The sequence below is a fragment of the Sus scrofa genome, chromosome 4, assembly GCF_054392235.1.
Source record: "Sus scrofa isolate SSC_HxYL_T2T_F1_AM1 chromosome 4, Sscrofa_HxYL_maternal_Yorkshire_Landrace_v2.0, whole genome shotgun sequence".
Taxonomy (NCBI): domain Eukaryota; kingdom Metazoa; phylum Chordata; class Mammalia; order Artiodactyla; family Suidae; genus Sus; species Sus scrofa.
Genome location: NC_139386.1, coordinates 118,853,943 through 118,869,330, shown reverse-complemented (window position 1 = coordinate 118,869,330; position 15,388 = coordinate 118,853,943). Strand labels below are relative to the sequence as shown.

The window sequence follows — 15,388 nt, the reverse complement described above, 5'->3', positions numbered from 1 at the left end:
TCCTGATCTGTATTTGTCATAAGATTATAAAAGCTTGGTTTCATAACCAATAAGGGATTATTCAAAGAATGAATTTAATCTGAGAACTACAAGAGAAAACACAGACTTTGAGAATGTCTTTACCTCTAATAATTTGAAATTTCCTCAAAGAGCTATGTTTTCAAATACTATGAGAACTCCACAGTGAATGTACTGGAGATTTTTAGGAAAAATAAAAAGTGAAAGACATATCTGAAACACATGGAACAAAGGGAATTGTGAATGGAAAGCAGAGTGTGACCTCGTGCCTTGGCTCTAATGCCCGCAAAGGCTGCACTTTGAACAGCATTCTTCAGGGCCATTGCAAGTGCTCCATTTAAAGTAGAACAGGTCTAAATCACTGGCACATAAAGTTCCTTCTATAAGCGAATTTTCTGGTCACTAAGCAGGTGACCTTTAAGGCCAGCATAAGCAGGTTATTTTCTGCAATATGCAGCAACATTGGAAACGTGAAATGTGAGGAAGGCAAAGTTAGGGTTTGTTTAGTCATGTGAAAAAAAGCAGAATTCACAACGAAATTGATTCTTATTATCTGTTCTTTTCATTGACTATACTTCAAATGCAGCTCTACCATTTTATTCCTGAAATCTCCTTCCCTAATATTTCTCTTCTTAAAGAATGCCCTGTGTTTCCTTTCTTCTCTTAGTTATCATGCAAATGTACCCTAGTGCTGTCTGCTTGTTGTCTAAACCCTAAGGTTTTACAGAAATCTATGTTTTAAGAAATATTTAAGGGAAAAAAGATTTAGTCAATTAAATGGTTTAATAAATATAAGCCAAATTTATGCCTGGGACATGTCTTAAGTAATTCAAAAAAAGAAACATGACTTATAAGAGTCATCCTAGGCTTTTGAGTCTAGAAAGAAAAACTGGTTTTAATCAAAAAGCTATTCAAGTAAATGTAACATTGCCAAGGTAGCAGCACTGTGAATGAGAGATAATTGTCACTGCATGAGAATATATTAGGGTACTGATGTACTCAAGGAGGACAAGAAGTTTTCTCTTTGAGAATGACTGGAATTGGGTATAGATATGAAGATGTTAATTTGAAGAGGAAGAGAGGTAAAGTTGCAGAAGTAATCACATGTGCGGAGTTTCTATAGTTAGAGGATCTGGAATGAAAAGAAAGCCTTTAGAAATGAGTAAATGTAAACTCCTGCAAAGATTTTTGAATCATGTTTAAAGAAAGATTTTTGTCCTAAACTTAAATGGGAGGTTACTGAAGTCTTCAGAAAGATTCTTTTAGCTGCAGTGAGAGGTAGGTAGGATAGGATAGGGGATTGGACTGGGGTGATTCAAACCAGGCCATTTATCATTACCAAAAATAGGAGGTCTGCCATCAAATAGTAAGGACATGCACAGACACCAGAGGCATGTCTTCAGAGCACTTCCCTATACAAATGAGGTATCCTCTTCAGAGAGGCACTTCCCCATAACCTGTTCCCCATGCACAGGAAACCAACTGGAGGATTAAAACATGCCCCCATACCGAGAACAAACAACATTCAGCCTTCGTGCACAGTGGAGCGGGGCTGGGACAAGAAGTATGAGTGGGCCTGGAGCAGAAGAAATCAGATCCCCAAACACATCCACTGTATAGGGATACTCAGGAAAGACTCAGTTGCAAGCAGAGCCAGTCCCGATGCCAGGACAGCCTGCTCTCTCTCTCTCTGAAGGTATAAAGAAAATTTGCTGCACACTGCTGCAAATTTGACTCGAGCTAGATTGCAATATCCTCTCCAAGGCAACCTGCAGCAGGAGTGACTTTAGCGCAGGGAGACTGACCAGGAATGGCCCATTAAAAGCGCCCTAATGAGAGCTGTAACTTTTGACCTAAGGCCCTCCCTTTGACCCAGAGCCACTCCCTGCCCTGAACTGAACAGGCCTGCCTGTAGAGCCAGCCTGCCTGCCTCATCCCTATTCCACGAGACTGCTGGCTCTATCCCAGCACCACTGCTGCAGCACTTCCTAGCTGGAATAGTCCCCCGCCAGACAGTCCACACCTCTAAATCCTTGCTGCATGTGAGCCAGAATCAAGAGAAATCATACAGAGGAATGTGATATGAGGATGAAACACTGAAGGCAGGAAATAATTGATACTACTGATCACTTAGAAAATGGTGTAGTCGTCTCAGAAAAAGATAATGGTAGGTTAAATAATACCTACCATTAGATAATGGTGAGTCATTGGGTTATGGAGATGGAGAGACATATATGGATCTGAAAAACGCCTTTCTGGTGTAACCACAGTATTGATGTTTCATTGATTTGTAGCTTAAATTTACCTGTTTACATGATTTTAGTATGTGGGTAATATCTGTGTACTTTTTATGCACATAATCTATATGGCACACTAGATTATACACTATTTAAAGACAAGAACAAAACAGTGCATTTCATGATTTGTAAGTAAAGAAGGAGCCACAGAGCTCCATGTGTCAGGAGATAAGTCCATTCTTGCAATACCTTTATCAGTGCCAACCCAATTTGTCTAAGATGTCACCAGGACAATTCATCTCTAGACCTAAGCACGTGCTAATATTCCTCCAACTGCCACCTCCTTTCAGCTCCTCAGCTTTTCCACTGTGCTCTTTGGATCTCACAGTCTGTCATTAGACTGTTATCTCTTATATCCTCAATCTCTTCTCCATAATTTTCTAACTTCAGTGTAACTGAAACTTGGATTTTCACTGACCAAACTGTCCCTCAGCCTTAGTGGTCCTCTTACTGATGGTCTTAACACTGAGATAGATGTTCTCTGTGTTCTTTCAGCTAATTGTTTTATCCTTCTCTTTAAAATCCCTACGGTTTGAAGATCATAGACTCAAATTTTACTCAATATTGAGATATTCAATACCATGTAAAATAACTTCTCAATAATCTAGCCTCTTGGAAACTTAACATCCTCTATTTGATCTTACTTTACATCTTCCCACTCTATGGTTGTAATTTAGGCTTCTCCTTCATAACTAAGAGCATTCCCTCCAAAATATAATCTTTAATGACAGTATTAAAAACTCTCTGGCACACTACCTTTCTTACTCTTCTCCATACCCAACTCACTTGCACTTTTCATCTATTGACTTTGTCCAGGGCCCCACATCCCCATATTGTCCTCACATCTCTCCTTTTCCAGCCTACATGAATTGTTATTATAATCAGTTCTTTGCATACACCCTTATTCCTTTGTAATCACTGTTATTCTGGCTGGGCAAAACAGCAATCTACTTAAATTCAAATTTCTGTCTATTATACTGCTTCAGGACAGCAAAACATAGCCAGAGAAAAATGCACAAACTTTATGGCTGCTCTTATTCTATTTTTATGACCTCCAACAACAAATACATGCCCAGTACTATCCATCAATTCTGATATTTACTGAACATATTCACTCTCTTACAAAACTTTTCCCTCTTTAAACTCGTAATACCTATTCCCCTTTCTCCACTTGCAAATGATACGCATCTAATTTTTAATTAGAGACAGAAATAATTAGAAGAGAGTTTCTACCATATCACATCTCAAGTTACATCATTATAGTTATATCTTTACACACACACTCTGATACTCCTTCTCTTAGAAAGGATGATTCTCCATGATCCACTTTTGTACAAATCCCATCCCCTTCTTTCCTACTCAAAGGCATTCCAAGTGCAATTTCTACCTCTCTGTTATTACTAGTATTGCTCCTTTACTGTATTATTTATATCAGCATACAAACAGTAGTATTTAATGTCTCTCCCTTCTTTAGGAAAAGTCTCCCTTTTCCCAATATCCTCCTACAGCTAGTTCTTCAACTCTGTACAGTTCTTTGTAATGGATTTTTCTACAATTATTTTCTAAACTAGTTCCAACTAATTACACTTGTATCTCTCATTCTCTTTTAATGTTGAATGATACAAGATTTTGTTTTATCACCCTACCAAATGTTCTTATCAAGCTCAACATCATTAATTGCAATAGCAAATCCATTGGACAAAAATTAATGACTGCCTCATTGGCCATCCCTTCCCAAACTCCCAACTGCCTTCTTGAACAAAATGAGCTGAGATGTTTGATGTGTGTCTACCAGAGAAGCTGCCAACCTTCCAATTTTCAACACTTTATTAAACATATGCCTAATTCTTCCAGTTGTATGTAAAATACTTTAGAGTCACGATTCTTTCAATTCTTTGTACTCATTTTTATAGAAATAAATTTACCTAGGTCTTTCTGTATGTGTTGAGATATACAGTGAGTATCACAGAATATTTCATCATGTAGACTATGGTATTATAAACCCTACATATAAATTTCTAGGCTTTACAAGACCACCTACATTAACCATACCTAAGTATCTATTATTTTTAAGTTTTTAAAGTTAATTTTACTCTTTAATATCTAGATGTAGCCAATATCATAAAAGCTTGATCTATACATACATGTGATAGCAGTTAAGAGCACAGGATTTTTAAAAAATGTGTATATTTGAATGTCATTAACTTACAAAAAAGTGCACAAATTACAATGTACAGAGAAATATATTTACAATGTGTAGATAATTATATTATCAAAAATGAAAATGCCCCAAATGAGGACACTAGTTAATGATAAAAGGATCAATTAAAGAAGAGGATATTACATTCATCAACATCTATGACCCTAATATAGGAGTACCCAAATACATAAAACAAATACTAACAGACATAAAAGCAGAAGTTGATGGGAATACAATAATATGAGATTTGAACACTCCCCTACACACATCAATGGACAGATCTTTTGGACAGAAAATCAGTAAGGTAACAGAGATCCTAAATGACACAATAGAATAGTTCTATAAAATTGATAATTTCAGGACTTTACATCCAAAAAAAGAAAAAAAGAAAAAACAGACTATACATTCTATTAAAATGCACATAGAACATTAACTAGGGCACAAAACTAACCTCAACAAATTTAAGATTACAGAATGTATTTCAAGCATCCTCTCTGACCACAATGACATGAAACAAAAAGTCAACCACAGAAAAGGAAATGAGAAAAAACTGAACACATGGAGACTAAACAACATGCTACTAAAAACAAACAATGAGTCAATAAGAAAATTAAACATAAAATTATACCTTCAGACAAATGATAATGAAATCACAACCATACCAAATCTTATGGGATACCACAAAAAGCAGTTCTTAGAGGGAAGTTCATAGTAATAGAGGCTTTCCTCAACAAAACAAGAAAAATCTCAACCTAACCTACCACCTCAAAAAATTGGAAAAACAAGGTAAAAAATATATAAAGTCAAAAGAAAGAAAGAATCACAAAGATCAGTGAGGAAATCAATGAAACAGATTAAAAAGCAATAGAAAAAAAATCATTAAAACCAAGAGCTGGTTTTTTATTCAGGTTAAACAAAATTGACAAAACTGGCCAGACTCAGCAAGAAGAGAGAGAAGTCCAAATAAACAAAATAAGAAAAGAAAAAGGAGAAATCTCAACTGATACTGCAGAAATACAAAGAAAAAGAAAGAATACCATGAACAACTATATGCCAATAAATTTGACAACCTAGGAAAAATGGACAACTTTCCAGAAACATTCACCCACCAAAACTGAATCAATAAGAAGCAGATAATTTGAACAGATTGAAGAAATAAAATTGAATATGTAATAACATCCCCTACAAACAAAAGTCCATGATCACATGGCTTCACAGGCAAATTCTACATACAAAAAGGAACTTAAATTGACCTTCTTAAAATTTTCCAAAAGTTTGAACAATCAACATGCTCAAAGACATTATATTAAGCCACCATCAGCCTAACAATAAAATCAAAGATACTACCAAAAAGGAAAATTATAAGCCAACATCCTTGCTAAATATAGACGTGAAGTTTCTCAACACAATTTCAACCAACTGAAGCCAAAAAGCCATAAGAAAGATCATACACCACAACCAAGTGGGGTTCATCCCATGTTCATGAGGATGGTTCAACATTTGCAAATCAGTCAATGTAGTATACCACATTAGCAAAAGTAGTCAAAAACCACACAATCATCTCAATAGATACAGAGAAAGCACTTGTCAACACTGAACATCCATTCATGATCAAAACTCTTGCCAAAGCGTATATAGAGGGAACAAATTTCAACATAATAAAAACCATTTATGACCAATTCAAAGTCAATGTAAAACTCAACAGAAGCAGAAAGGCTTCCCACTAAAATGTGGAACAAGACAAGAATGCCCACTCTCACCAACTTTACGCAACATTTTACTTGAAGTCCTAGCCATAGCAATCAGATAAATGAAAGAAATAAAATGTAACCAAATTGGAAGAGATGTAAAACTGTCACCCTATTCAGATGATATGATACCCATATAGAAAACCTTAATGACTCCACACAAAAACTACTCAAAGTGATAAATAAAATCATCTTAACAGCAGTATACAAGATTAGAACTCAGAAATTGGCTGCATTTCTGTATACTAACAATGAAATATTAGAAAAGCAATTAAAAAAACCTTCAAAAAAAATCACACCAAAAAAATGAAGTATCTAGGAATAAACCTGACCAACAAGGTGAGAGACTCATATGCTTAGAACTATCAAATATTAATCAAGAAAATTAAGAAGATTAAAAAAAAAGATATCCAATGCTCCTGGATTAGAAGAATAAACATTGTTAAAATGGCCATACTACCCAAAGCAATCTACAGAGGAATCCTGAGGAATAAAAACAAAGCAGGAAGCATAATTCTTTCAGACTTCAGACAATATTACAAAGGTACAGTAATCAAGACAGTATGGTACTGGTATAAAAACAGACATACAGATCAATCCAAAAGAATAGAGCACTCAGAAATAAACCCAGATACCTACACTCAGGTAATCTTGGACAAAAGTAGACAAGAATATTAAATGGGAAAAAGTCTCTTCAGTAAGTGGTTCTGGGGAAACTGGACATATTCAAATAAATCAATAAAACAAGAACACACCCTCACACCATGCACGAGAATAAACTCAAAATGGCTTAAATACAAACATAAGACATGACATCAAACTCCTAAAGAGAACCTAGGCAAAAAATTCTCTGCCATAAGCCATACAAATTTTTTCATAGATCAGTCACCCAAGGTAATGGAAATAAAAACAAAAATAAGCCAATGGCACCTAATCAAATTTATAAGCTACTGCACAGCAAAGGAAACCATTTAAAAATAAAAAACAATCAACCAAAAAAAAAAAAAAAAAGACAACCTATTGAATGGGAGAAAATAGTTGCAAAGGAAACACTGACAGGGACTTAATCTCCATAATACACAACTCACACAACATGACAATTAAAAAAAATAATCAAACAACCCAATCAAAAAATGGAAAGATATAAATAGACATTGCTCCAAAGAAGACAGAGATGGCTAATAGGCATATGAAAAAACGCTCTACATCACTCATTATTAGAGAAATACAAATCAAAACTACAATGATGTGCCACCTCACACCATTCAGAATGGCTATCATAAATAAGTCTACAAATAAAAAATGCTGGAGAGGGAATGGAGAAAAGGGAACCCTCCTACACTGTTGGTGGGAATATAAACTTGTACAACCACTATGGAGAACAGCATGGAGATTCCTCAGAAAACTAAATATGGAATTAGCTATGATCCACAAATCCCACTCTTGGGCACATATCTGAACAAAACTACAATTAAAAAAGATACATGTACCTGTAGGTTCATAGGAGCACTATTCATAATAGCCAAGACATGGAAGCAACCTAAATCTCTACTGACAAATTAAGAAGATGTGGTGTATATATATATAATGGAATACTACTCAGCCACAAAAAAGAACAAAATGATGCCATTTTCAGCAACCTGGATGCAACTTAGATTATCATATATAGTAAAGTCAGAGAAAGACAAATACCATATATGATATCACTCATATGTGGAATCTAAAATATGGCACAAACTATCTTAAACAAGAAACAGACTCACAGACATAGAGAAAAAACTTGTGGGTTTCCAAGGGGGAGGGAAGATTAACAGATGCAAACTATTACATTTAGAATTGGTAGGCAATAAGGTCCTACTGTATAGCAAAAGAAACTATATCCAATCTCCTAGGATAGACCATGATAAAAAATACTAAAGATATATATATATATGTCATATATATATGACTGAATCACTTTGCTGTAGAGTAGATATTGATATTGGCACAAAATTATAAATGATGCTTTAATAAAATTTTTCAAAAATTATGTTAGAGGTACTATATATATATATATATATATACACACCTAGAGTGTATATATATCTAATACAATATACATACACACACACATATATATATATATATGTTGTAACATTGATGGGCAGTTGGATAATGTCTGGAACTCAATTTACAGTTGTCAGAAAATATATCAAGCCGTAAGTCTGGATTATCTGCCAAAGGAATACATTGTGTGTGTATATATATACACACACACACACACACACATACAAAATATAAGAAGTATAATAACTGAGTTATGAGGCACTCCAACAAAGTAGATTATTCCATTTTTGCTTATAAATTAAATACTCCGATATACTTGCCTATCTTGTATTGTAAATATTTTTTTTCATCATACTACCATATAAAATATATATGCATATGTATTGGTCAGGATTCTGCAGAGAAAACACATAGGGTATGCATATGTGTGTGTGTATAAACATAAAAAAGTAAATATGGATTATTCCCTTCTAGTACTGGGCAAATTCAAAATCCCCGATAAGGAATAACTAGAAAATTTGGATGAAATGAAAAAAAAAATCCGCTTGAAATCATTGAAGAGTTAATGATAAAACATTACTTGGCCAAGGTCTGGACAAGAAAAACCCAGAACTGTCAACTTGTATTGGGAAAATTTTACTCTAGAGATTGGGACTCTTCTTTCTTCCACTCAGAATGGAGAATCTCAATTGCCACCATCATCAGCACATGTATTCATTTGATTAAGTATATATTTCATTGAAATTGATTTCAGGGTTCTCCACTTGCCACTACCATAAGCATATCTACTAAAAAGATGTCAGGATTTCTTTTCATTTCCATCTTTAATACCCACAGCCCACCAATCCCAGACTCAGGGTATATAATCAAATAATATGTATGTGTTCCTCAGTTACCTGCATTCTTCCTTTTCGGCTTATTTTCTTTTCTCCCTTTTCTCCCTGCCTATTCCTCCCTTCTTCTCATTCAGTGTGGTTAGGGTATTCATTTGAAATATATTTACATTCTTTCGTTTCAGTTTGCTTTTAGTTTGAGGGTTTTTTTTTTTTTACCCTCTTTCCTCAATCTTACTCATTTCTGACCTTTTTAGGCACACTATTGACATGCTTTTAAAAGTAAAGGCTGTAGTAAAAGGTATACGTTGAGAAATATCTGACCACCTCTTTTTGTGTCCCTTCGCCACACAGCTGTCGCATTCCTTTATGTATAAACTCCATGGCTTTATGACTTGTCCTTCTAATGTTTCTTCTTATAAGGATAACCAGATAAACCAGATATATGTCCTTTTCTTATGTTCACTTTTTCTTACAGAAAACATACAATATGTTGTCTTTCCCACATTAGGTTTTTTTGTTTTTTGCTTTTTTCCCCACTAAATAACTTCACCTGAAAATCATTCCAAAGTTTCATACAGCTTTTCTCATATTTTTTGTAAAACTATACTAAAATGCACTTCAATCACTAAAATACACCTCTTTTATGTCATTTCCATTGGACGGTCAATAGTCATTTCAAACTTTCAATCTTAACGTACTTGAGATGATCTTTTTGTTCCACAAAATAACTCCCAAGAACAAATTCCATTTTTTACACAGTATCTTTGAAAATCTTTAGACTATCTTTGTCTTCACCATTCTACATCTAATTGTCACCAATTTTATTCTTTGAAGTATTTTTATTCTTGGAATACTTTCTTCATCTTATTGCTCCTCTCCCAGTCCTGAACATTTCCATCTTCTATTTTCTTTGATATTTCATTGTTTTAGGGATTGCCCTTCCATTTTAGTCTAATTTACATTTGCTCATCAATCGTTTAGAATATCCTTTCCTAACTTCATGTGTTCATAGTCTACAATTGCTCTCCACTATTTATTTCAATATGTTAAAAGACTGCTCCTTGGATGCTAGCATCTTTCTATTTGGGCTTTTCCCTAAAATGCCAATTATTGTCCATAATTTTTCATATCTTGATCACATGTGTTTGCTTTGGCTTCTCTAACTTGGATTAAACTATTCCTGTAAACTGGAATGCTTTCCTCATCTGATGATCTAGTACATCATATTTCATGCTTCTCCTGTAACTGCTCTTAATCAAATTCTTTAAAGTTTAATTATGTTCTTCATAATTCCTAAGGTATCATGTAATTTCATAAAATATTGTGTTATTTTTAACTTTGAGATGGACTATGTGAAATACTATTATTCACACACTTTACAAAAAGCGATTAACATTAAATATTTTTTGTAGATAAGATTTTTTTTCTGTAATTCATAATGGTTTTTATTTTTTCATTATAGCTGGTTTACAGTGTTCTGTCAATTTTCTACTGTACAGCAGGGTGATCCAGTTACACATACAAGTATACCTTGCTTTTTCTCACATTATCATGCTCCATCGTAAGTGACTAAACATAGTTACCAGTGCTATACAGCAGGATCTCATAGCTTATCCATTCCAAAGGCAATAGTCTGCATCTATTAACTCCAAGTTCCCAATCCATCCCCCCCTCTTGGCAACCACAAATCTATTCTCCAAGTCCATGATTTTATTTTCTGTGGAAAGGTTCATTTGTGCCATGTATTAGATTCCAGATATAAGTGATATCACATGGTATTTTTCTCTTTCTGACTTACTTCACTCAGGATGAGAGTCTCTAGTTCCATCCATGTTGCTGCAAATGGCACTATTTTGTTTCTTTTTTATGGCCGATTAGTATCCATTGTGTATATATATCACATCTTCCTAATCCAATCATCTGTTGGTGAACATTTGGGTTGTTTCCATGTCTTGGCTATTGTGAATAGAGCTGCAATGAATATGAGGGTGCATGTGTCTTTTATAAGGAGAGTTTTGTCCAGATATATGCCCGATAGTGGGATTGCTGGGTCATATGGTGGTTCTATATATTAGTTTTCTAAGGCATCTCCATACTGTTTTTCATAGTGGTTGTACCAATTTACATTCCCACCAACAGTACAGGAGGGTTCCCTTTTCTCCACAGCCCCTCCAGCACTTGTTATTTGTGGATTTATTAATGATGGCCATTCTGACTGGTGTGAGGTGGTACTTCATGGTAGTTTTGATTTGCATTTCTCTAATAATCAGGGATGTTGAGCATTTTTTCATGTGCTTGTTGGGCATCTGTATCATCTTCTTTGGAGAAATATCTATTCAGGTCTTTTGCCCATTTTTCAATTGGGCTGTTGGCTTTTTTTCTGTTGAGTTGTCTAAGTTTTTTGTATATTTTAGAGATTAAGCCCTTGTCAGTTACATCATTTGCAACTATTTTCTCCCATTCTAAGTTGTCTTTTTGTCTTCTTTTTGGTTTCCTTTGCTCTGCAAAATCTTGCCAGTTTGATTAGGTCCCATCAGTTTATTTTTGCTTTTGTGTCTGTTGTTTTGTAAGACTGGCCTGACATACAGACCAATGGAACAGAATAGAGAACCCAAAAACAAACCCAGACACCTACAGTCAATTAGTCTTTGACAAAGGATGTAAGAACATAAAATGGGGAAAAGACAGTCTTTTCAGCAACTATTGCTGGGAAACCTGGACAGCTGCATGCATATCAATGAAACTAGAACACACCTTCACAACATGCACAAAAATAAACTCAAAATGGCTTAAAGACTTAAATATAACACAAGAACCATCAAACTCCTGAAAGAAAACATAGGCCAAACATTTTCTGACATCAAGCTTAACAAATGTTTTTTCAGGTTAGTCTCTCCAAACATTAAGTATTTCATGAATATTTAAAAAAAACCTTCGGAGTTCCCGTCGTGGTGCAGTAGTTAATGAATCCGACTAGGAACCATGAGGTTGCGGGTTCGATCCCTGCCCTTGCTCAGTGGGTTGAGAATCCGGCGTTGCCGTGAGCTGTGGTGTAGGTTGCAACCGGGGCTCGGATCCTGCGTTGCTGTGGCTCTGGCATAGGCCAGTGGCTACAGCTCCAATGTGACCTCTAGCCTAGGAACCTCCATATGCCGCAGGAGTGGCCCAAGAAAAAGCAAAAAAAACACAAAACCAAAAAAAAAAACCACAAACAAACAAACAACAAAAAACTTCATATTATTTTAAGAATTATATTTCATTGTAAAATTTTAAATTTATGACGCACTTTATATTATTGTTAATAAGATGATTGGTATTAAGGTCATTTTGGCTATTTCTTTGGTAGTTAATATTCTATTTAATTAATTGCACTGAATAATTACCAGTATTCATATAAAATAATTATTTTGTAAGACTAGTGTTTTTTTATCCTTATTTAGTGAAGGATATGTTATATATTATGACAGAAATAAATGAAGAGCAATATAACTGCAAAATGGATAATTCTATTTCATTTCTTAAAGCTGATAGCCCTCTATGCATATTATATTTTCAAGTATTTACCTCTTTCAGCTTGGTGTTTTCATTATGCTCAGGTGTTTTCATTATCATCCAGGAACTACCCTTCTCTGGATGGCTTTTAAAGTGTTTAACTATTGAACTGATAGGTACACAAATTTTCACCTTTTTTTTTTGTTGTTGTTTATATAGCCCTCTGTATGTTCTTCAGTAAGCACTAATGATTTTTCCATTTGAATTAAGTTCTTCTATCTTCACTAATGGTTATCATTAACTAATATTATTATAAAAATACCAACTTGCACATTTAAGCAAAAGAAAAAAAAACTTAAATGCCATTTATTCTATTATAGTCCATTTTTAATATTTTGGCTTATTTTTCCAAAGAGTATCATTAATAATAGACTCAAGATTACTGACCAGTCAATGCAGACTTGCCACACACTAAGAATCTAAGAATCTATTAAATAAATGCCAGATGATTGGTCAAGATGAGAAGTAATACCGAGTTGAATATGCTTTGATGTCGCCAGTAAAGAATTGCAGAGGATAGACAGAATTAAGCTCAGTTTTGAAAGATAATATTTAAGTACTAGATAGGGATGGGTATGACATTTTGAGTGTGCTAAATGACAGAATAGGTCACCTTGGGAAGACCATAGGAGCAAAAATTTTAGAGTCTAAGGAACAGGTTTTTATCCTTGAATGCCAAGTACAGGAGTCTGGACAACCAATGCAAGTTTTAACTCTGATCTTCCAGATGCTTAGTAGTAATTTCAAGTAATTAATATGTCTATGTGATTTATGGTGAATTTTAGTGGCAATAAACCAGTTAAGAATCAGTTGGAACAGGTGTAAAATGTGGAATGCCTGAATTAGGGTATGTGCTAAATTTTCATTACAATTGCACATTCAGACTCCATCTTTAGCTTCTGCATTTACAGTAAAAGCACAATCTTGCTGCATTTGTAAAAGAGTATTAATCAAAACTCCTTTTCCTTTCAGAGCAGTTATTTGTATCAGATGAACACTAAGACCTTAGTTCTATTACTTTCAAAAGGTCCTGACCACCTGATAAAATCCATTATAGAAAATTCAACTTGTACTGGATACCATGTTGCCTCTTAGATACAGGTAAAATGCAATAAATCTAAAACTCTCACTATAGTAATTACAACTTCAGAGAAATTCCCAGATTGGGGAAAGTGACAAAGTAACTTCTTATCATTTCTGGACTTTGAACAAAGGACAAAAAGTTAATTGACTAAAATGATAGAGTTTACCTTTGGAATGAAAGCACATTAACCTGTAAAGTCAGTCTATCCTATTGAAAATAAATGATTTTACCTCTGTATTTGCACTGTAGAAATCTCTTGTGGGAGAGAAATATCATTAAACCATAAATTTTAGGGTTTAACAGAATGCATTAATAATGGTTACATAAATTCACTTTCAAGGCATCCACCTAAATACTGCAGGCACACAAATGTGTTACTATCTTAGAAATTGTGGAGCATCATTTGAAGCATACATTCATGTATTTTTTTAATGGTCTGTTCTAATTAGGAGAGCACAGAAATAGACAATGTATGATAAGTTTTAAGGGAATGAGTTAAGAAACTGAGTCCATCACTAGAGTTGCCAGCAATCTTTTGCTCAAAACTCACCCACACCTCCCTTGAACAAGAACTAACTTGTATCTTTACTCACAGGGTGTGGACAGTATGAACGGCAGCTATAGGAAAAGAAAAACAGAAAACCTGGTGGAACCAGCTGAAACCAAGACAGTGATGAATCTGACCTCCAACTGACTCCAAGCTTTGCTGATTCTACCACGTTAGGGCACCACATGACATATCTATCAGTGACCCAGACCGAAGGTCACAAACCAGAAAAGGACAGAAAAGCTGTGCCTCTTCCTAGAAAACTAATGCCTATGTCTCCCCATCATTAGTCTCACTCTGCACGCCTCACCCCTCAGTTCATTCTCTGTTTTACTGGTGAGGCAATTAAGGCCACAGAGAATATCTGGACTTCCAGTCCTCAGGACTGCACACAGGACGCTTAGAAATCACCACTCTGTCCTTATAACGAGTAATAACTGGAGCTAACAAGCCAACAACTCTCCTTAGATCCTATAGAGAAGGAAAGTCCCAGGGCAAACTGCTGACCCCCAAATGAAGTAAATACAAGAAATCACAGAGCAGAGATTCTCAGCAGGAACCACCACTGAGGTAGGGAAACCTGAACTGCAACTGAATCAATGGAGGCTTCACGTGGACAAGTCTGAGAACTTAAACCTGGGGGACCCAGTTTTAGTGGGTCCTTCCCCACCCCATGTTTTTGTGAGTTTTACCTCCAAGGTTCGGCCAGGTTCTCCCTGGGAGTATCCATGAAAAATCTCCACTTCTGGCAGGTCCAGGAAGAAAGGAACCATTTTGAAACGCGCTGCAGCCCTCTCTGTTCTTAAAAAAGCCTGTGCACAGGAGAAACCAGTTAACTAGAGCCTGATCTGATGGGGTTTCATTAGTGTCTGCTCACCTGGGGAAAGGGACGTACCCAGCCTCAGCTGGCTTTATCCTTTACGAGATGAAAGAGGACCACCCAACTCTAGCCGCCTCTAGCCATCCAATCCCGCCAAGGGGTTGGGGGTGGAAGAGTGGAAGTGAGAAGCACCTGTGACGTTCACAATCCAGAGGTCAGGATCGCTAAAAGGCTGACCCC

The 15,388-nt window shown here is 35.4% G+C and overlaps 1 long non-coding RNA gene across 5 annotated transcripts in view; it reads right to left on the bottom strand.

The window, feature by feature from the left end:
• The window catches only part of LOC106510211 (uncharacterized), a 71,957-nt gene extending 56,831 nt beyond the window's left edge, over nucleotides 1-15,126 (bottom strand). For all 5 annotated transcript variants that reach the window (XR_014843144.1, XR_014843146.1, XR_014843145.1 and 2 more), the window contains exon 1: nucleotides 15,021-15,126. This is a non-coding gene — a long non-coding RNA (uncharacterized LOC106510211). The remainder of the gene's footprint in view (nucleotides 1-15,020) is intronic.
• Nucleotides 15,127-15,388: the final 262 nt, after the last annotated feature.